Consider the following 22,013-nt stretch of genomic DNA (forward strand, 5'->3'; position numbering starts at 1 on the left):
CCAGCAACTGTTTGGTTATCAACATTATTTTGTTCAAAAGAAATTAATACAGGTTTATAACAACTTAAGAGTGAGCAATTGATTAGAGAATTTACATTTTTGGTTGAACGGTTCATTTATGAATTTACAAAAATGCAAATTGAACCAATTATATCATAAGGCATACCTTTTGACATTCCTTGATAACATTCTAAAGTTCTTCTTCTGCAACCTTAATTCTGAAAAAGAAAATATACAATAAAGAAAATAGAAATTGCTTATTGCTATATTTGAACTCTAAGTGAACTGCTATTAACACGATAAAGATGTGATCACTTATAAAGATGTTTATTGATCAGTAATAAGCAGATTAGACATAGCCTCGCTACATTCCCTGTTTAAAAGAGCCAACTCCAGATCATTCATTTGGGAGCCAGAGTACATTTATCGTACCTTATGCTATGGTAATTTACAAAGATCATTTTTTCCTTACAATTTTCATTGTGGTTATTAATTACATTTTATAAAATTTACTTAGAATGATGTTTATACCATTGTTTTAAGCAACTGCATGTCCTATTTTTACAAGAACATAAGCTGAAAACACTAACTGAAAATCCTTCAATGCTATTCTGGAGTATTAAGCCCCAAATGTCTATTACACATTGGCTTTGTTTATTCTTGATAAAAAACAAACAAACATCTTAAGCATGCAGTGGACGATTATTTGCCACTTTGAACGATTACATAATTGTGGCATCCTTAGTGATTGCCACTAGATTAATTGATTGTGCGGCCCTATGGCATTCGTTAATGTTAAAGAGTGAGGGATATTACATTACCAACACACCTTTCTTTTTGTGCCCATCTCCGTTTGGTTCTTGAAGGAATTTCCTCTTCAGGATCAGTTAGACAACGTTTATACGAAATCCTTTCAGGAGGCTCGCTCATTTTGACTCACACGTGACCTGTTGATGACATTAAAATCACATTGAAGAAAACATCGAGGATTGTAAAACAGAAACTGCAACATATAAAATAAATGTAGCATGTTACTGTGAAATATATGCTTACCGAGCAGTTTTCCAGGGAGTTCGCAAATTGCAGCGTCTTCTTCCGCGAGCGTCTGCACACGCAATGCAGACCTTAACAAAAACTTTAAAAACTTAAACGTAAAGTCCCAAAAACGTCCGTCTTTGTACATCACAGAATTAATCGAAAAAAAGGTACTTAAAACAATATAATATGTTTTTTCTATGAAATCTATGCTCACCAGAGATTATTCAAAAAATGCAGCGTCGTCGTTCTAGATCTGTAGGTTGTGTGAAAGTGTAAAGGTTAATGAGCGGAGCAGAGTATGCGCATGCGCGTTGCCATTGTGCTTTTTATAAATAAAGATAAAATAAAAAGTAATACGTAAAAAGTAAATATTGAAATATTCCCAAACATGTGCAATGAACGTGCAAAAAATATTAATAATAATAATAATAAAATTATTAGTTGTTGTTTCTTCCCCCCCCCCCCTTTTTTTTTTAAATATAACCGACGTCTGAGGCGCAATTTCCGAATGGCCGATATACAGGCGGGAAGACACAAGCGGATAATGTTCGCGTTAATTAAGTAGTCAGAAGATGGAAAGTTCTCAATTGTGCCAACTGAACACATTCGGGATTTTGATGAGGAGGAATACTTAGACGGTTTGGAGGAAAAGGACGTTTATTTGGTGGAGTGGCGACAAGCGCCAAGGAGCCAAAAGGCGGGTGGCCGGTCTATGAAGCCTCCATCATTAAGCTAGCAGGTGCCTTTTCTCCAATATAATATTACTTTATTGTCGCTTATTTGTTAATCAAAATATGTAACTTAATCAATTATATTATGATGTACTTTAGCCTTTTTTATTATTATTCTGCCTCCTCAGAAAGGGAAAAAACTTTGCAAACAAAGCTTAAGGAAATTGAAGAACAACTACCCAAGCCAGAGGTGCTTAAGAGAAAAAGTAAACCTTCTATGAAACTCCTTGAGGCCACAGAGGTGAGAGACGAACCGGCAGCTAAGAAAAAGGTGAGTGTTTTGCCACACGTACACACACAGACATATATACTAATATATATATGTGTGTGTGTGTATATGTGTATATATATATATATGTGTATATATATATATATATATATATATATATATATATATATATATATATACCTGTTTTGTGTATATATATGTATGTGTAACCCCCCCCCCCCCCCCCCCCCAACATTTTGAGATCATTCCTTCATACAGAAGGTGGCTTTTACAGAGAGAGTTTTTTATTTCATTTCTTAGGCATACCCAACAGACCAACAACACAATCTAAAGTTATGGAATGAAAAGAAACTTGAACATCTACAGCGTGTCATTAATCAGTTGAGAGAAGAGAACTCGAATCTAAAAAGAGAAAACGATAGGCTGAAAAATGAAATACTTGAAAGTAAGTACTGTACTATTACATGTTTTATGTGTGTGTTTACACTTGTCATATACAATAACTATCAAAACCTATTCACATTTAATTTCACTTTCACAGAAATCCCACCTCTCCTTCAGGCTACAGAGCATTTACTTACCAAGGTTAGAAACAAAGCACAGTTATCCTTCATTAATAATCACTAATTACAATGTTCCACATTTCCTTGCCTTTTTAATCATTTTAAGGCCTTTTGGAGGGTTTTTTGGGTTGTTTAGCAGTAATGTTTGTGCCTATTTATTTCAGCCCATGAAAATGAATGCAGATCTTCCTGACGTAAGTAAAATCTAATTAATTTTTTTGTCATTATCATTAATTTTGTTGCTTTGTTGTTTTTGTGCAGTTTGCAATCATATAAACCTAACAAGCATCAGTCAGCAGTGTGCCTAACCTAAACAGATTCTTGCTTTATTCACATAATATGTAGTTATATGTACTTGTACATTGTACCTAGGGTTGCGGCCACTTGGCACCGCCCCATTGTTGTGACAGCCCTGATTGTACTTGTACACTGCATCGGAACAGGGAACAGTCTGCCACATTAATGTATTTTTAAATGACTTGTTTCTAATACATAAATTTTTCTCTTACAGATGTCAAAGTCTCAACCTGATGCTGCCCTCCCTCATCCTCCTAAAGTAAGTATTAGTTGTTGTGGTTTTTTACGCAGTGTCTGTGTCACGTGATATTATGTCACATGCTAAGCATAACTATTGAAATAATAACTGTTTTATAACAGATTTTCCCAAACACTACCTATGTTTGTTGTCATTCAGACCAGTACTACTGGTTAGACATTGCTTAATAAGGATTGTGTTTTTCAGCACGATATCTTATTTTTCACAGGAAAAAGGGGAAAAATTTGTAGATGGAAAACTCTCCAAATGTTCTTTGTGCATTTTGTTTTCTATTTGTTAGAATATTTACTATTTATTCAAGTTTTCTAAGGTATCTAATATTTTCATACCTAATATCCATGATCTAAATATTTTAAGAAATAGTCGTTTGTTTGTCAATTGAAAGTGTGTAGATCTTGCATTATTATGGTGTTATTTTATGATTATACACTCAAAGGTATTAAATGGTCTTAAAATGACAATGACATTACTTGACGCAATTGTTTATGGGGCAATATACCGACCAACAAAAAGTTGTTATCGTAACAGGGAGTGAATCAGTAGAGTGAAGGGTTAAAGCAGGATTCGCCAGTGCGAATGGTGGCGAAACCCTAAGATCAGTTGTAGTGGCTCAGCGTGAGGAAAAGAATCATAACTCATAATAATTGAATAATAATTAATGTGAGGTCCAGTAGATTTTCTTAATGTGGAGGCGGCTCTTTGTGGATTTGCACAACTGCATTCAACAAGATATGAGCAGATCTTTCACATCTACCTTACAATATAAAGCACCTTGTTGTTGTGATTCGGTGCTGTATAAATAAATTGAAAATGAAAATTGAAATTGAACACAATCTCTTTCCTAAACTAACCGTATACTGTATATTGTTTTTATACTAGGCTGTATACAATTGGTGCAAAGGTAGAATTTAGTGAATTGATCTATGCATCATCAGCTTTAATGCAGATTAATTTCCTTTACTTCATGTAACCTAACACTAACCATGAGCACCACCACTCAAGCAGAATTCCACTGTAGACTATTTTGAGAGCAGTGCTTAAAAGTGGACTTTTTATGTTTTTATAGCTCCACCTAATATAACCCCTGTTCCCTGCTGGAAAATCTCACCTTGCAAAGTCTGTACATTTTGTTACAGCACTCTAATCCAACAGCATATCGATTACAAATGGGAGTGGAACTTTTCAATTAGTTTTTCCTACAGAATATAACCCAGAAATATCAGCTTCACTTCAGCTTGTTTAATAGTTTCAATGCATCTTCAGAATCCTTAATCGACCCTAAATTGTGTTTACTCTGTCTCACTTTTACCCAGTGACACTGCAGCAGCCCAGCATCTGCCTGACATCTCCTAACACCGGGCTGCTCCGGGCTAAAAGACTAGCCAATTTAGCTTCCACTTGGCTGACTTGGGGTTAGAAAAGCCTGGGACTTCCAGTGTTAACACTTAATTATGTTACTTCAAATTTGTTTTTCAGACACTTCATAAAATCACAATCTAGAAACAAATAATTTTTGGGGATATTATGAGTAAGCTGTAAATTGTCCATTGATGAGCAGTGTTTACCTTTGAAAATAATCTCTCATTGGCTTCTCCTATTCTTCTTACATCTTTCTCCATCACGGAGTGTCACACTTTAACTTATATTTTCTCGCTCTGTGAAATGTGACTTTATAGTACCATATTATCACAACAGACTACTTATTGTTATTAAAGAACAACCACTGAGATTACACAAATGGTGATATATATAAATAAAATAGAACTTAACCTAAGTCCAAAATGACGTCTAGTCTAGAAAACATGGACATTACCAGATGCTGTTTTCTCCACCATGAGTAGCTGCTTGTGTGTGACGCTTCCTGAGTTAAGTTTTTTTTTTTTTAATTTATAACTGAAAAGCTTGCTTTATTATGTTAAGATCAGATGGGTGGTTTGGCCATTGAAAAATGGCTAAAGTTCCTTTAACCCTCAAGGCACCCAATGTTTATTCAACTAAGCTCGGACATCAGGGACAGTATTGTTTCTTTTATTGTTGCAATTATCATTTTTAATTAAAATGACAATACAATCTACAGGCCCCATCTTATCTTAATGACCTTGTAGTACCATATCACCCTATTAGAGCACTTCACTCGCACACCTCTGTCTCTCTTCCACAGCATGTCTTTTATCCTGTCTTTCTTCTCTCACCCCAACCGGTCGCAGCAGATGGCCCCGCCCCTCCCTGAGCCTGGTTTTGCTGGAGGTTTCTTCCTGTTAAAAGGGAGTTTTTTCTTCCCACTGTCGCCAAAGTGCTTGCTCATAGGGGTCATATGATTGTTGGGCTTTTCTCTGTATCTACTGTACAATATAAAGGTGAGGTGAGTTTTGTTGTGATTTGGCGCTATACAAATAAAATTGAATTGAATTACAATACAATTGTTTCAGACAGTTGTTTCAGCTCTAACATTTTTAGCTCAACATGTGTCTTATATGGTGTTATTTCTGTACTTCAGATGTCACACAGTCTCAAACATTGCTTATATGGCAAAGTTCCTCTTTTCTGTGTCTTATCTATTAATATGCCTGTGCACTAAAACTTCATGTTTTTCAGTCTGGCTGAGCACTTTGTGAGTCAAAAGTGGCCTTGCTCTACAAGCCTTCATTATTAAAGTACATAAAACAATATAATAGGAAAATAAGGATACTAAGGATATTGATTTCATGACAGGCAGTGTAAGAGCTGGACAGCTTTGAGGATTCAATTCGTAGCTGTTAGAAGCAAAAATTTTGTGTTGTTTTTGAGTTTATTTCTTTTTGGTTTTATACAGCTGAGAATTCTCTGACAATACAGAAAATACAGAAAGTTGAACTTAATTGAAATGAATTAACTAACAAACAGAAACATACTGAACATTAGAGTCTGTGCTACACCACTGTCACTCATCATATCATGTGACGTGATAATTAATAGTCATAATTTCATCAGATTACTACTGTTTTTCCACATTTAGCTTTCACCTTGTCGAGTTACTGCTCAGGTTTTGATCTTCCTGATGCGGTGAGGCAGAAGAAGAGAGTGAGAGACATTCATATATTATAATAAGTAATGAATTTCAGGTATCTTTTCCACTTGGTTAACTTGCACAGACAAGGTTTTTCTATTAACTTGACTTGAACTGAGAAATCAACAAATACGTTTCATCACATTCTGCTGTGTTTGGCAGGTTTCTCTGTGTCACATTCCCGTGGAATTTTTCACCATAGAAAGAAGTTTTCTTCCCATGTAGAGTGCACCTAGGACGCTAATGCTCTTCTCAGTTTTTACAGAGTCAAACTCAAAGTAATGTTGGTACTTCCAAGCATTGGTCATGTTCTGTCCTGCTCTCCATGTTATCTGTTATCTTTTAATTTAACTTTTTGTCCACTACAGAGGACATAATGAATACGCTGGGTCTCAGGAGGATATGAGGATGATTGTGCTGGATGTCCAAATTGGGTGAGACGAGTTTAGGTTTGATTGAGTTTTAGGATCCAAGTTCAATTTGATGTGATTCCATTTCATTTATATTGCGGCAATTCACAAGACAGTCATCTTATATTGTAAGGTAAGCCCCTTACAGTAATAGAGAGACAAGTTACTGGAAGTCCCCCAGCAGTCACAACCTAAAACAGGATAACTAAGGGTCAACTCAGGGTCAACTGATCCAGCTCTAACTATAAAATGCATCAAAAAGGAAAGTTTGGAGTCTCATCAGAGGAGAGTCTCTGTCTTCTGAATATAAACGGTGAGCTGGTTCCACAGGAGAGGGTCCTGGTAGCTGAAACTCTGCCTCCCATTCTACTTTTAAAACTCAAAGAACATCCAGAGTGATTCTCAACTTCTGATAAAGGACAGAGTTTTTTAAAAACTGAGTCTTTGTTTGTGACTGGTGGAAATAACCTCTTTGGGCACAGGTAGATACAAGCATACAATGAACATTCAGCTTTACTTTCAACTCTTACTTTAGAACACACATCTTCATCCCCTCTTTCACAATAATATGCTCATGCCAGCTACTAATGTGTTTCAAAGATTTGGACGAGGCAACAGAAATGTTCTTTGCTATCAACAACTGAAGAATGCAGTTAAGAAAAAGTTCCTACGCTTCACAGCCCTTTATAAGCACTTGCACATGTAAAAGTACACAAAGATGTACACTTGGGCCCCTCCTCAAATTCGAGTTGGTCTTTCCCTTTGGGCTCCTTGACTCCCCACTCAAACTAGCATTGCTTCCTGTCCAGGATGTGTACATCCTCATCATTGAAAGAGTGTCCACTGGCCTGTAGGAGTAGATAGACTGCAGAGTCCTGGCCTGACGAGTCCTGGCCTGTGTTGTGCAATCCGCTTAGCCAGAGGTTGATTGGTTTTCATGTATAAATGTATAAATCATGGCAATCCTCCTGGTATATAACAGCGTACACTATATTGTATCAGCATTATGTAACAATTTGATAGCTTTGTGCACTGCAGTGGGGGGTGGGGGGCGGGGAGTTAAATCAATTTGATACCAACTGCGTTTACTAGAAAAAGCACAATGAAGTCAAACAAATGAAATACAGGTTTCACAACACACTGCACATAATTCAAATGGTTTTCAGTTAAACTACAAAGTTTTGTTTGGTTTTACTTCAGGGTTTCTACTGTGTCAAAAGCAACCACACCCTCTCCCTGAGGAGCTAGTACGCTTTCTCTGTATTAAAACCAGAGCATAGCTGTGTCAATACTGAATAACTAGAGTCATACCTACTGTAGGCATTTTAACACATGTGCATTATACCAGTACAAAGAAGTAAAACACAAAGAACATTTGAATAGGAAAAAAAAACATCAGTAAGTCCATGTTAATGTTATAAATTGCTTGTTCAGTATGTTGCTGTTTTGTTGTACCCGTGTACACGAATGGCACCGCGTGCTGCCTTCTGTGGTTATCACAGAGATGTAATCATCTCTGTCCTTCCCCAAGGTTAAACTAATCGAGTGTTACCATCTTGAATCAAATGGCAGAAATGGGGGAAAACTCACCTGTAAATAAATTACAAGAATGTCAACTCATGGATCCCAACTACTGTCAATATCTAAAAAAAAAAAAAAAAAAAAATATGTGTTGACACTAGCAGTAAATTAAGTGAATAACTCTGTAATTGGCTTATATTCTTCTGGTTTTCTCTTTCAGAAGTGTCAGGCTTGACACATTGAACAAGTAGTCCAGCAGCCAATCTCAAGTGTCAGACTCAGTACCTTTTCTCTCTTTTTTGTATTTTATTCATTAGCTTACTTTGTTAAGTAGTTGTTCAATAGTGTTGGCTGTATTTCTGCAACACATTGTGTGTTCAGCATATCCACGTTTATGTACAAGCTTGGGAACCTCCAAGCCATACTACATATCAGTTGACTTTTCAAGAGAAAAAGAACAAATACACACCTACAACAAACAAGCATTAAAATGAGACTTTCTTTACACAAAAAACACTACCAGTTACAGCAAGTTAGGGCCCCATGCTTAGTGTGCCACCTGGTGAGGTACTCATGACTAATGCTGCATCACCATCAGTGGTAGCCATCTGAGAGAAATATTTATAAACAGACATGGTGAATTGTACCACTACATGCAGATCATGACCATTTATGATGATCAGAAGTGTAAACATAAGTACAAGTAGACGTATACAAACACTTGGGTAGGACGGCTTGGTATAAATGCACTGGGTACCTCAAACAGCAATGCTTTCCTAAACCTAACGCAAGCATCTAATGAAAGTAAAACTATGCACTGAATGAACCTAGATTCAAAATGTGGCATCAAAGTTCAGTCTCATGATTTATGCTCCCCCACCAGCTTGTTGATAGCCACGTTTAAAGCTACTATAACAAATATAATTTGTACTTTTGAACAGCAATGTAGATCTATGGTGGACTTCCAAGTACAAACCTTTCTGTGTTGATTTTTGCTGGACCGGTCTTTGATAATAATCATCTGAATTTACAGCAAACACGAAGTGTCTTCATAGACTGAATGAAGAACCTGTTGTGTGTAATGTGAGCTTTATTGTTGTGTGACATAAGCTCCACAGTGATTGTCTATCTCTGTAGAGATACTAACAGAACAAACTTAACATATGAATTGTTTGGTGTATTAACAGAAATGGGAAGAAAGAGCATTTTGTGTGTGTGCATGTCATTTACTGAAGTCGCATATGCCCGGGGCCTCTAACCAAATATTGATAGAAAGGCTAATATTACTTGTGGTTCCTGGGATATTTAAAAGTAAAACGGCAGGCAGAGCCTTCATCTTCCAGGCCCCTCTTCCGTGGAACCAACTCCCAGTTTGGATTCAAGAGACAGACTCTATCTCTATTTTTGAGATTAGGCTTAAAACATTTCTAAAGCTTATAGTTAGCTGGACCCTCCCTTAATTACACTGCAATAGGCTAGGAAGCTTGGCTGCTCCCTTCATTGGCTTCCTGTTAAATCCAGAATTGAATTCAAAATCCTGCTCCTCACATACAAGGTCTTAAATAATCAGGCCCCATCTTATCTTAATGACCTTGTAGTACCATATCACCCTATTAGAGCACTTCGCTCTCGCTCTGCAGGCCTACTTGTTGTTCCTAGAGTATTTAAAAGTAGAATGGGAGGGAGAGCCTTCAGTTTTCAGGCCCCTCTTCTGTGGAACCAGCTTCCAGTTTAGATTCGGGAGACAGACACTATCTCTACTTTTAAGATTAGGCTTAAAACTTTCCTTTTTGCTAAAGCATATAGTTAGGGCTGGACCAGGTGACCCTGAATCCTCCCTTAGTTATGCTGCAATAGACGTAGGCTGCCGGGGGATTCCCATGATGCATTGAGTTTTTCCTTTCCAGTCACCTTTCTCACTCACTATGTGTTAATAGACTTCTCTGCATTGAATCATATCTGTTATTAACCTCTGTCTCTCTTCCACAGCATGTCTTTATCCTGTCTTTCTTCTCTCACCCCAACCGGTCGCAGCAGATGGCCCCGCCCCTCCCTGAGCCTGGTTCTGCCGGAGGTTTCTTCCTGTTAAAAGGGAGTTTTTCCTTCCCACTGTCGCCAAAGTGCTTGCTCATAGGGGGTCACATGATTGTTGGGTTTTTCTCTGTATCTATGAAGCGCCTTGAGGCGACATTTGTTGTGATTTGGCGCTATATAAATAAAATTGAATTGAATTGAATTGAATTGAATTGCTTGAGGTGACTGTTGTTGTGATTTGGCCCAAATAAAACTAAACTGAATTCTAAATTCAAAACATCATCCAGTGCCTAATGAGCTGACTTAAACAGCTATTCTCTGTATTGCAGGCTGCGGGGCAGGCACTGTATCCAATAACCAAACAGTTAGAGTTTGGTTTAGATGACTGGGAAAACATCTACGCCAAACAAAGTCAAATGCAGCAAGCTTGTAAAACAGAGACGTTATTAGAGGGTGCAAAGAGAAGTAACCAGCATTTAGACAGAAAATGTCTCACATGATGTCAGCAGGTACTTTTGACCGATTCAGTCTTTTATTGTGTATTATTTACAGGGATAGCATATGATTTATGACTCATGATTAGCATAATCATGAGTCTTAGGCAGCACGGTGACACGGTGGTTAGCACTGTTGCCGCACAGAAAGAAGGTCCTGAGTTCAATTCCACCATCAGGCCGGGGTCTTTCTGTGTGGAGTTTGCATGTTCTCCCCGTGTTTGTGTGGGTTCCCTCCGGGTACTCCGGCTTCCTCCCACCGTCCAAAGACATGCAGCTTGTGGGGATAGGTTAATTGGATAATCCAAATTGTCACTAGGTGTGAATGTGCGAGTGAATGTGAGTGCGAATGATTGTCTGTCCCTGTGTGATGGCCCTGCGACAGACTGGCGACCTGTCCAGGGTGTACCCTGCCTCTCGCCCTATGACAGCTGGGATAGGCTCCAGCGCCCCCCGCGACCCTGAAAATGATAAGAGGAAGCGAATGGATGGATGGATGGATGGATTAGCATAATACCGGGTTTTAGCATCATCGATCAGCAGATAAAGCACTAGGTTACTTTTCACATACAGCACTCCTTTCCCATCAGCACTGCTTTGGTGGAGAAGACGTGTGACCAATGTGTAAAATTTTGATTTTATTTACAGCAGAACACAGGAAACATGTTGAATGTTTAAACTGAGAAAATCTGTTTATCCAGCACATCCCACAGATAACTAACTCTCATTGCTGTGCTCCTCAAACCATTCCTGAAGCATTGTGTATTCTGACACCTTTCTATCAGAACCAGCATTATCTTTTTCACCAGCAGCTCGTCTGTTGGATCGGACCACACGGTGCCACTCAAGCCTTGGCCACTCATCACTCTGTCCCTGGTTTACCACTGTTCTTTCCTTGGACCACTTTTCATAGATACTGACCACCGCAGACTGGGAACACCGAACCAGAGGTACAGATTTAGAGATGATTTGACCATTCCAATTTGACCATAATTTAACAAACTCACTCAAATCCTCATGCTTGCCCATTTTTCCCGCTTCTAACACGTTGAGGATAAAATCTTCAGTTGCTCCCCAGTGTGAGATAGTATGACTCAGTTTGAACACTGTTTCTGTGTTCGGTTGTGAATAAACATGATTTTATGAGAATCATAAATATCTTTACATTGTTTTATTTACATAATACACAGAGTGATGAAGCTATTCTGGCAGATCTTGCAGTGTTAGTGATTCATGAGTCAATCAATCGTCAATAAACTCAATAAACTCAAAACAACACTGGTCAACACAGTCACATCACAGCATGGTTGTGCATGTCATCTACCAGAGCCCTTTGCGTTCTGCATCATCTGATTCTAGGACTACAGTCTTCTGGACAGAGACCTCTGATGCTGTGCCTGAAATCTGCCGGAGCCACTCTTTCAGTTTGGGGGTTACAGCTCCTAATTTTCCTATTAACACTGGGATCATATTAGACTAAGGAAACACATTGAATTTAAAAAAAAAAAGAACTTGATAAAAAGATGAACAATGAAAAAAACAGAAGGTCTGTTTAGACAGAAAAGTTTTTAACTGCAGCTAAACAGAGGAGGTTCTGTTCCCGAACACTGGAGCCACACACTGCAGGCCTCGGTCCTCTCAGTTTTCTGAGTAAAGACAGCGAGCAGCAGTGTATTTAACAGGAAGCTGAAATATTTAGTCTGGAGCTCTGTATGCAAGTATGAGAATTTCAAAACAAATTCTAAAATAAACTGGGAGCCATCATAAAACAATAAAATCAGCGCAATGTGAACTTGCTTGCTATAGTACGTTTGGTTTCTGGTTGCAACATTTTTTCTAGCTTGTAAGGATGAAAGCGACAGTTTATCTAAGTTGGTAAACGGAGGATTACAATAATCTTGACACAACGACATGAAGGACCAGTTTTCCGCAGTTTAGAGGGGCAGACTGTAGCTTGCAATCTAGAAATGTTCCTTAAATGAAAGAAACAGCAACACAAGGTAGATTTCATATGTGATTAATGCCCAGAGAGGAAGCATACATGACACCAAGACGATAGTTACACCATCGTGTAACTATCCATCTGCAAATGCTTTGCTTTTTTATATAAATAGCATTGCGTGTGTAAACTTCAGAACAAGTGAAAATTTAAAAATAAAAGTTCAAATGTTTTTTTGACATATTATTTGGCAATATTATTAAAATTAATATTTTAATAATATTGCATAATATCCTTTGCACCTTTTATCACTTTGATTTGCACCAAAGCAGTTAAAATGTATGATTTTTTTTCCTAACTGCACAGACTGATATCCTGGCTTCGTGTTATACTGTGATGATCCAGTATGCCCTTAAGATAAACAATGGATTAACCTTAAGACTAGGGATGGGTATCGTTTAGGTTTTATCCGATACCAGTACCAAACCGGTACTTTTGAAACGGCGCCAGTGCTTAAACGGTATTCAAACCAGTGCTCAAACCGGTGCTTAAAGAATGGAGAACACAAAATTGGTGTTCCAAAAACCTCTCATGTTCAGCTGTTTTTTTGTAAAAAGATAACAATGTTAGCCTGTTCTGCAGCTATAGGGGATTTATGGCATCACTCTTAGCTGGAAGCAGTGCTTAAACAATGGAAAAAAAAAACTTTGTCCAAAAACCTCTCATGTTTAGCTGTTTTCCACTTTTTCTTTGGTCATTTTAGCCTTTTTGGCCAGGGTGAAGGGAGTATCTGCCATCAATCAAGAAGACAGCCGCCCAGATAGAAAGACGACATTGAATTGATTTTGATTTTTCATCCGATCCGTCGTTATGGTCAGGGTTGAAATGCCACTGTTGAACAACATTGAAATACTGCGGTAAACTGACAGTCTTACTATAGGGACGTTGAAATGATGTTGATTTACCGTGGGTTTTTTTTTCATTGATATTTGATCTATTTGTAGTCGACCAGGTGACAACAACAACGTCGAGAAAACGTCTATTTATAGTTGACCATCATTCCGCGCGGGTCACCATCAAAAAGCCATCGATTTGTAGTTGAGCGTTAAATTGCATTGCAACTGAGCGGGTATAAAGTATGGAGGACCACAAGAGCCACGCGCGTCGAAATAAAAAATTCTGAAAAAAAAAAACATTTTCCAATTGCACTTTAATAAACTTAATTTCAAAAATCTTTTTCGAATTGCACTTTAATAAACTGCTTTTCAAAAACCTTTTTGCAATTGCACTTTAATAAACTGCATTTCGAAAACCTTTTTCCAATTGCACTTTAATAAACTGCATTTCGAAAACCTTTTTCCTATTAGAACCAGCACTGAGGCCTGTTACATTTATACAGTGTTAGAGCAACGGCTGCAACCTACAGTCTTTAAACTAGCGATTAAAATGCTGACAGTAAACTCGTCAGTCCAGATGTTACCACATTACTTTGTGATACTTAAGAGTTAAAACAACTGAGACAGGCTGATTAAAATAACAGCTGTCAGTTCTCACATTTAATATATCAAGACTGGAAATCACACTACTGATTTCAGTTCATTTAATATGTGAGTGCACAGATTCATTCTCAACTGGACATAAATGATGATCAAAGGTTGTATATATGATGAAGTCATCAAATCCCAGCCTCTAAAACAGTGCGCTGACTCTTAGCTTTGAATGTCCAGTATATTCTAATCAGTGCAATTTCAGCATTCACTGAACCTACAGTATCTACACCGGTGTGGCAAATGTGTGGTAAAGATACAGATAATGAAATTTAATTATACAATATACATCATGAAAAACAAAAGCTGAAATTGATTCAGTTTAGTACTTTTCTCTGTATGCTCTGTGATTATAAAGGCCTTAAATTCTGTGATATATACTGTAAATGATTTTCACAGAGGTCAGAAGTAGTTAAATCACTGCTGATAGTCTGGTTGTTTATATTTTCACGTTTTTGTGTCTGTAGGGCTGTTTGATGACGGTTTGGACTCCTCTGGGAGATGAGGACACACCCACGTCTGTTCCATACTGCAGCCATTGATGGTGTTACGGCTCTGAGTCAGCTTTGGGGCATCAGACGCACACACTGGAAAACCAGCAATGTAACAGGCCTCAGTGCTGGTTCTACTAGTCTGAGCTGCTTCCAGCTTTATTTGTGAAGAGCACAGCAGCTTACAAAACACGTAGCTAGCTCGTACAGCTGCGATGTAAAACTTTCATAAGCTAAGATGACCTTAAAATAACGGGGCTACATGCGGTGATGCTAGCGTTAGCCATGTTAGCACGTTACCTTCACAGGTGGTCAGACTGCATAAACAGCCACTCAGTCAGAGGCTGTGCTCTCCGTTTCGCTGCAGGGTCCCTTCATTCTTCACATATCCGTGTCGAGCCGAGTGTAAATCCTGAGGCTGAACGGCCTTTGTACAAGCACACACGCTTCTTAGCAGGGCGAAGCTATGAGCTAGAAAAATCCAGGCTGGCAGACAGCCTGTGTCTGACCAACCAATCAGAGATCTCCTTACATCCCACGGTGTGGCTAATATGAATAACAGCAGGATTTTTAAAATGAAGTTGTTAATCCAACTGCTAATCCAACTGCTAATCCACATGTTAATCCCTGAGCGAACAGGAAAGGGAAATGGATTTTGAAATGCAGTTTATTAAAGTGCAATTTGAAAAAGGTTTTTGAAATGCAGTTTATTAAGGTGGAATTGGAAAAAGATTTTTGAAATTAAGTTTATTAAAGTGCAATTCGAAAATGTTTTTTGAAATGAAGACTTAAAAAGCATTTTAAAAATCAGTTTATTAAATTGGAATTCAAAAATGAATTTACAAATGCACATTTTATTCTACAATTCATTATTTAAGCACAGAATTTTTTATTTCGATGCACGTGGCTCTTGTGGTCCTCCATAATAAAGTACCAGAGAAAGTAGATTTATTGTTTTTTTTGTTATCAATGACTTTGGTCTAGTTCACCAGCTTTAAAAAAAATCGTGTCGACGTGCAATTTATGTATAGGGAAATTAAAGCAGCGATCACTTGGACTATTCCGCAGCACCCCTCTCACAGTGGTACATCCCTCCAGGTAACCATTGTCTTATACAGTAGAGCGGGACATTAGATTTACTGTCAGCGGAATTGACCGGAGAAGGCACGAGTTCATGCACTGCACTGGCCTGCACCATGATTAGTATAAGGTAAGAATGAATGAATTTTCTTCTATTCGTTATTTCCACTGTTGCATTTGAATAACAGTAAAAAAAACTTGTTAATGTACAGTTTCGGACAAAATAGGAGCCCGAAATTGTGTCTACTTTCATCTTACAATCTGGCAACAAATAAATTGCGCTGCGAACAAAGTCTATCAACAAAGAAAACATTTTCGTTTAATACTTTTCCGTTATATTCCCTTACAAAGCTAGCCTAACGCTTCGAGGGTTCCTTTGTTCTTGCCGTCGCCTTGGTGCTTGACCCAGACTTTCGCTCTGTAGTTGCTTTTTAGCATAGTATTACAAAAAATTGTAAATCTGTGATAGATGATTGATCAACTTAAAGGTAACTGTATAAATGTGTTCAATGACTTTGTTACTTTTAATGATTGGATTGCACCCGCTTCAATTCGCACTCAATTCAAACTTTACGTTGCACACTTACCTACCTTGCGTTTGCACCTTTTGTCCACACATAAACTGCGTTTTCGTTAACTGAAAACTGAGATTTTTAAAGACGCCTGCCAGGGTGGATATTTTCAAAAACTCAGTTTTAGCATTTACGTGTGGACGAGGAAAACGGAGTTGCCTATATACATTTTAAGCTATTATTTATTATTTAGTTCAGTCAAGAGATCAAGTTTTGTAGTGACTATGAAATATATTCTAATTATCTGTTTCCTGTTTATCCTAGACAGGGCAAAAAAAAGACTCCAAATCAAAAAAAAGATAAAAATGAAAGACTGGTGCATTGTGCAGTTCAGCACTGGTGGTACACTTTTAGCAGTTAGAACAACTTATACTTGAATGCAGAATGTTACACCATCACTTATGGATATATTAGTTTTTCACCTCTCACTGCTTAAGCCATTAATCTTTCTAGAATTGTTCTTTGAAACAGATGCGACCTCACAAAAGATATTAACTATGCTGTCAGACCTGACCAGAGCAGTTAACGAACTCCGTGAGGAGGTCAAAGCCATCCGCCATCCCTGCTGCAATGAATCGGTAGATGCTGGGGTACTGCCTCTGGATTTGCCCTTGCACAGCACTGAGGAGCTAAACAATGCAGAGGCAGCTCTTCAATCACAAGAGGCAAATAAGGCAATGGTAAGTATATAAAGGTTATGTACACTTTGTAACTATAAAGTGTAATAGCTGTCAGATGTGATTTAAACACATAACGACGGCATGTTGATTAAACACTCAAGCACTTGCATACACATTTAAGACATGAGACACGCTAATTCCATCTCTTAAAATGTGTCTATAGGTGAGACGCTTTGCCTTGATTGGAGGGACCACACTGGAGGTGCGAGTCTGCCGTGTAATGGCTTATGCCATTACAAACGAGCTGGCCTCGGTACTCAACTGGGCAGGGGAAAAAACCAAGGACCAGACAAAGCTAAAAAGGGCATTTAAAGAGACAGTGTTGTGCAGATGCATATTTGGTAAGTTTTACCTTTTGTTGTAGTTTTATGAGCCTAAAGTGAACAATAAAGGGATCAATTGATCTGCTGGGTGTGTTTCACATTTCCTATGTCCGGTTTTTGCTATATTACTTGATCTTTCTTAATAACAAGACTTTCATGTCCGGTTAATCTGGAGATGGAGTCTTTGGTCTTCAGCCCCATGTTTATTTTGTTTTAAAATGCGGAAGTTTGCAGATTTACGCCTGGTGACTTTCATGTTTATCAGCCTAAGAGTTTACATACTTTCTCCCCACTGAAGACAGTTAACAAGAGCTTATTCATGTGCTCTAATTAACTTTTTTTGTTTGTGTGTGTGTGTGTGTTTATTTTTGTCCTAGATGGCCTGACGCAGCAGGTAGGGGCGAACTCCGAGTTTGTCTTTGCACAAGCAGTCCAGACGTGGCTCCGATACTCCCCAGATCGTATGGGTGGCGCAGGACGCACATCATCCATCCCCGTCCCAGAGTAAAAATTACAAACTTATGTGAAACATAGAAATGTAAATGGAAAACTGTCTTTGCAAACAAAACATGTCTATTGACCTTTTTTTGTTTAGTTTTTTTTTCTCTGTTACATCACATACAATGCTTTCTTATTTTAGGATATTAATATTGACATGATACATTGTGAGACATTTTTTTTATAAAGGGTGTCCAATTTGAGGAATAAGTACAATTATGTGTTCAGGTCAGGGGTGTCAAACTCAATTGCACAGGGGGGCAAAACTCAAGGCACACTTTACGTTGCGGGCCAAACAAGATAAACATTTATTCAACACACTAAAACAATGGTTTTTTAAACATAAATATGAATAAAAACAGACAGGAACATTATTCCAGATTAAATAAACTTAAAAAAATAAACTTTAACTTTAAATATTTTGCTCTTCATAAAAATAAATCCTGTCAAAATTATGCAAGTTAGAAATATGAACATGCTGCCAAAAACCCCAGAAGAAATAAATGAAAGCACACACAAGGTTGGAGCCGCATGTAGACGGAGCTGAGGCGTTGCTTCAGGAATGGAACTAATAAACTGTGCGGGCCATTCAGTGTCGTACTTTCCCTCAAGTGTATGATTACACTGCAGCTCCATCTGAATCTGCACAGGTGCAGTTCAGTTCAGCAAAGTCCGCTGACTTGGTTCAACATTACTTGGCAACAGGGAAAGTGAGGCAGGTTGTACTGGTGCATTTGTGACAGCTTCACTTGAAATGCTTTCACCGCATCATACATGCCATGTCCATGAACTGACAAGTTTCCTTGCTGAGCTCAAAAACTCTATTGAGAATTTTTATCCCAACTCAGTCAACAGTCCTCTGCATGATAAGGAATGTCGGCAAACTCTGAATCTATTTCCCACATAAAAGACTGAAATTGATGGTGATTTAAACTTTTAGCTCAGATAAAATTTACGTCTGCGTTATGGTGATCATTACATGCTCCATTTTTAGGAGTTGACCACACAGCCTTTCCTGGTGTGTGATGCAGTGATATGCTGTTAACTCACCGGTACAGTTCTCCTCCTGCATCTTTACTCGCATCCTGCGGACTAGTCCACTTTTTTCACCGCACAACACCAGCGCTCCATCTGTTGTAAGTCCAACAAGTTTGTCCCAGGGCAGTTTCATGTCGGTTACACTTTGACATACGTTTTAAAAAATGTCTTTTCCTGTCGTTGTCCCGTGCATCGATTTAATGTTCAACCCTCTCCACAGACGAAGATGGCCAGCTGTGCAATGTCCATCATGTCTGTACTTTCATCCACAGCAAGAGAGTATGCAATAAAGTTTTGTCTGGACACAAGACGTCGCACACCTTCATCATGCAGCTCTTCAGAGTGGTACCGGGCTGATTTGGCTCCTCTGCTATAATAAAACTTGCTTTCACTTTGTGATTTTGCTCTGGTGAAAAAAGTCTGCTGAAATTTCAGATTCTTCTTTAGCTCTTCTACTTTCCCTAGTTTCTGCTCTGCATTTAGGTTTTTCAGCTTATCCTGACATTTTGTCTTGTAGTGCCGTCTTATATTAAATTCCTTAATTGCAGCCACATTAGCTCCACTAATAAGACACACGGGTTTACCAGCAATGTCTGTAAACATATATTCAGTCACCCACTGGGGCTGGAACGCTCTGCTTTCAGAATCAAGTTTTCTCTCCACCATTGTGAGCTAGCTTCGCAATAACAGAAGTTTGACTAGATTGATGCGGGAATGTTCCCAAGTAGCCTAGCGGTCAGCAAGGAGGCTGCAGCGCTGCATTATTGGATCTGTAGTTAGTATATTATTAGCACCTCATATGCATAACAATAATAGTACATCTATATAAAATGATCTCGCCGGCCGGATATAAATGTACGCCGGGCCGGATGTGGCCCGGGGCCTTGACTTTGACACATGTGGTCTAAGGACACTACCTTGTGACGTAGGTAGGTAGTGTCCTTATGAGCATCCTTCCCCTGAATTCGGACACAGCCATGGTAGGTGTGTTTTATCATGATTCATATAATAGTGATGACAGATTTTTAGACTAATAGTTAGGCTAACACACTTACCGCTCATCTTTTCTTTCCTCACAAAGCCGATAGATCCTGCACTTCTTTTAAGTGTCTTCCAGCGCAATTCTTAGCATATTTTGATTCCTACAACTGGTCCGTCCGATTATTGTCTCCCCAGAGACATTGCTGGTGTTTTCCTATGTTGCAGTCCATTTGGCCTCTCAGGGCCACCATAGTTTTAAGTAAATATCTGATCATTATTAAAATTAAGCAGGACTAGTTCATGTTCACACCGCATTACAATGGTAAAACAATTATTCGTTTTCATAGCACTTTTTGAGATTGTTAGAGACATATCCCTGAATTTGTTTTATTTTATGAAGCAAAATTTTGAAAGGGTTAGATTATGTTTTCAGTATGAACTCACTAAAAACAATTCTGAGGAGATTTATATTTGTCATGGTCCCTGTGCCTCACCAGCTGATCCTGTATTAGGCAACATGTTTTCTCTCTCTCTCTCTCTCACCTGCCGGGGCGGTGCTCATTATGGGCTCCCGCCCCTGGCCCACGCACCTGCTGCCTATCGGGATGATCGCAAGGCCGATTTAAGACGGCAGCACTGTGTCACTCGTCGCTGGATCGTTGAGCTATCAGCGTCAGTCTCTCAACCATTAGTGAGTTAAACTCCGTAAAGTTGTTTCCGTCTGTTCGTCATTAACCCCCGTCTTTGTGTGCAGATCTACCCCGGACCTTTCCCTGCCGGCCTGTTTCCGTGTGGACGAGTGAGTGGATTTGTGTTTCCCCAGTGTGGGGAGTGAAGAGAGAGAGCCTTTGGAGTGCGTCTGATTCCCGTCTTTCCCCTCACATACCCCAGAACCCTGGACCCCCCTCCCCTCCCTCCAGCACGTTGTAAATAGTATCACCAGGTGTCGTTGTGTAAATAAACTGATTGTTAACTCTGCAAAGATTCCCGGTCTGCGCCTGAGTCCATTAACTAAAACGTGACAATATTCAGACATCTGCAAAGTTAGTCTCAAAACAGCATGTTTATCCATGTTCAATATTTGTTCATGTAATAACAATCTTTCAGTTTACATTTCTCGAGGAGCAGAAATTCTACAAAATTCTATAATTACTGGGCAGCAAGAAAAACTCAAATGATCGACTCTCAAATTAATGATAGTTATATTAAGTTACATTTTCTTATTCTTTTCTCAGTTATTATCTGATCATTAATTGATAGTGTTTTTTAAGCAAGACTGATGTATGGCGAGCCAGGTCTTAGCTGTCACAACAGGGTAAATGTGTGCCCTTTCAAAGCCGTTGAACTCAGTGGATGCACTGAGAGAATAAGCCCCCATGTTATCAATAAGAAGCCAGTCCCCCACGTGCAACTCTGGAATCCAGCAGCTTTCGGTGACTTTGTCAATGCTGTGGCAGGTTGGACCCCAGATAACAGAGTAGTATCTCGGTTCACTGTTGTCAACAGCCTGTAAAAAGGAAAGCAAATGAAATATAAAATCCTAATCTCACTCTCACAATCTAACCATGTGAATTCCATACAATACCAGGTTTAGTTGTAATGAGCTATAAGTAAAAAGTCTAGGTTTATCTTTTTTTTTCCAAGCAATGAGATTTAAATTTAACAATTCAAGATGTAGTAAGACCTTAGTCCCATTAAGTAACAAAAAAAAAATGCGTGATATCTGACTGATTCACAAGTTGTTGTTCGGTATAACCAAGTGAATTCATTTGCAGAGCTGATGATGCACCAAAAAATTCCCTGTGATTGTGATTGTGTTGGATGTTGCAGTCAGTCGAGGATTACAATGATGATGCAAACTTGTCTGCAAAAACACACTCAACAGTGAGTAGTAGTGAAATGTTGTAAAGATGTAAATACAAACAGTTTGCCTTTCACAACTTGTTGGTTACAGTGATACGATGCAATACTTACTTTGAATGCAAACAGTCTTCCATTTTTAGTTTGCATCACATTGTTCACAGTTTAACATCAACTGTATGGTTTGCAGAAAAATTTGTGTCTTCTGTATAAACGATGGGCCACTATGGCAACTGCTACTGACCTGTCCCTGGGACAGCAACCTCCCACAACCACTTCCCAACCCATCAGGGAATACTTTTTCCATTGCAGTTGGTGGCTAAAAGTGGGACACTAAGCATCTCTAGGCCTAGGCATGACTAGAGCTTAAGTAATCAATTTC

At 38.6% G+C, this 22,013-nt stretch overlaps 1 protein-coding gene and 2 long non-coding RNA genes across 3 annotated transcripts in view; 1 reads left to right on the forward strand and 2 right to left on the reverse strand.

The window, feature by feature from the left end:
• The window catches only part of LOC148094695 (uncharacterized), a 171,495-nt gene that overhangs the window by 128,247 nt on the left and 21,235 nt on the right, over positions 1–22,013 (forward strand). The gene's annotated exons all lie outside the window — the stretch shown is intronic.
• The window catches only part of LOC148094701 (ornithine decarboxylase-like), a 38,551-nt gene that overhangs the window by 12,026 nt on the left and 4,512 nt on the right, over positions 1–22,013 (reverse strand). The window lies entirely within an intron of this gene.
• On the reverse strand, positions 196–1,302 carry LOC148094702 (uncharacterized). Its single transcript, XR_015718430.1, has 3 exons — positions 1,054–1,302; positions 830–947; positions 196–218 (listed from the first exon to the last, which is right to left on the reverse strand). It is a non-coding gene; the product is annotated as an uncharacterized LOC148094702 (long non-coding RNA).

This window comes from Neolamprologus brichardi, unplaced genomic scaffold (assembly GCF_056152115.1).
Source record: "Neolamprologus brichardi isolate AB-2024 unplaced genomic scaffold, ASM5615211v1 NODE_ptg000031l+_length_7269946_cov_1, whole genome shotgun sequence".
In the NCBI taxonomy this organism is placed as follows: domain Eukaryota; kingdom Metazoa; phylum Chordata; class Actinopteri; order Cichliformes; family Cichlidae; genus Neolamprologus; species Neolamprologus brichardi.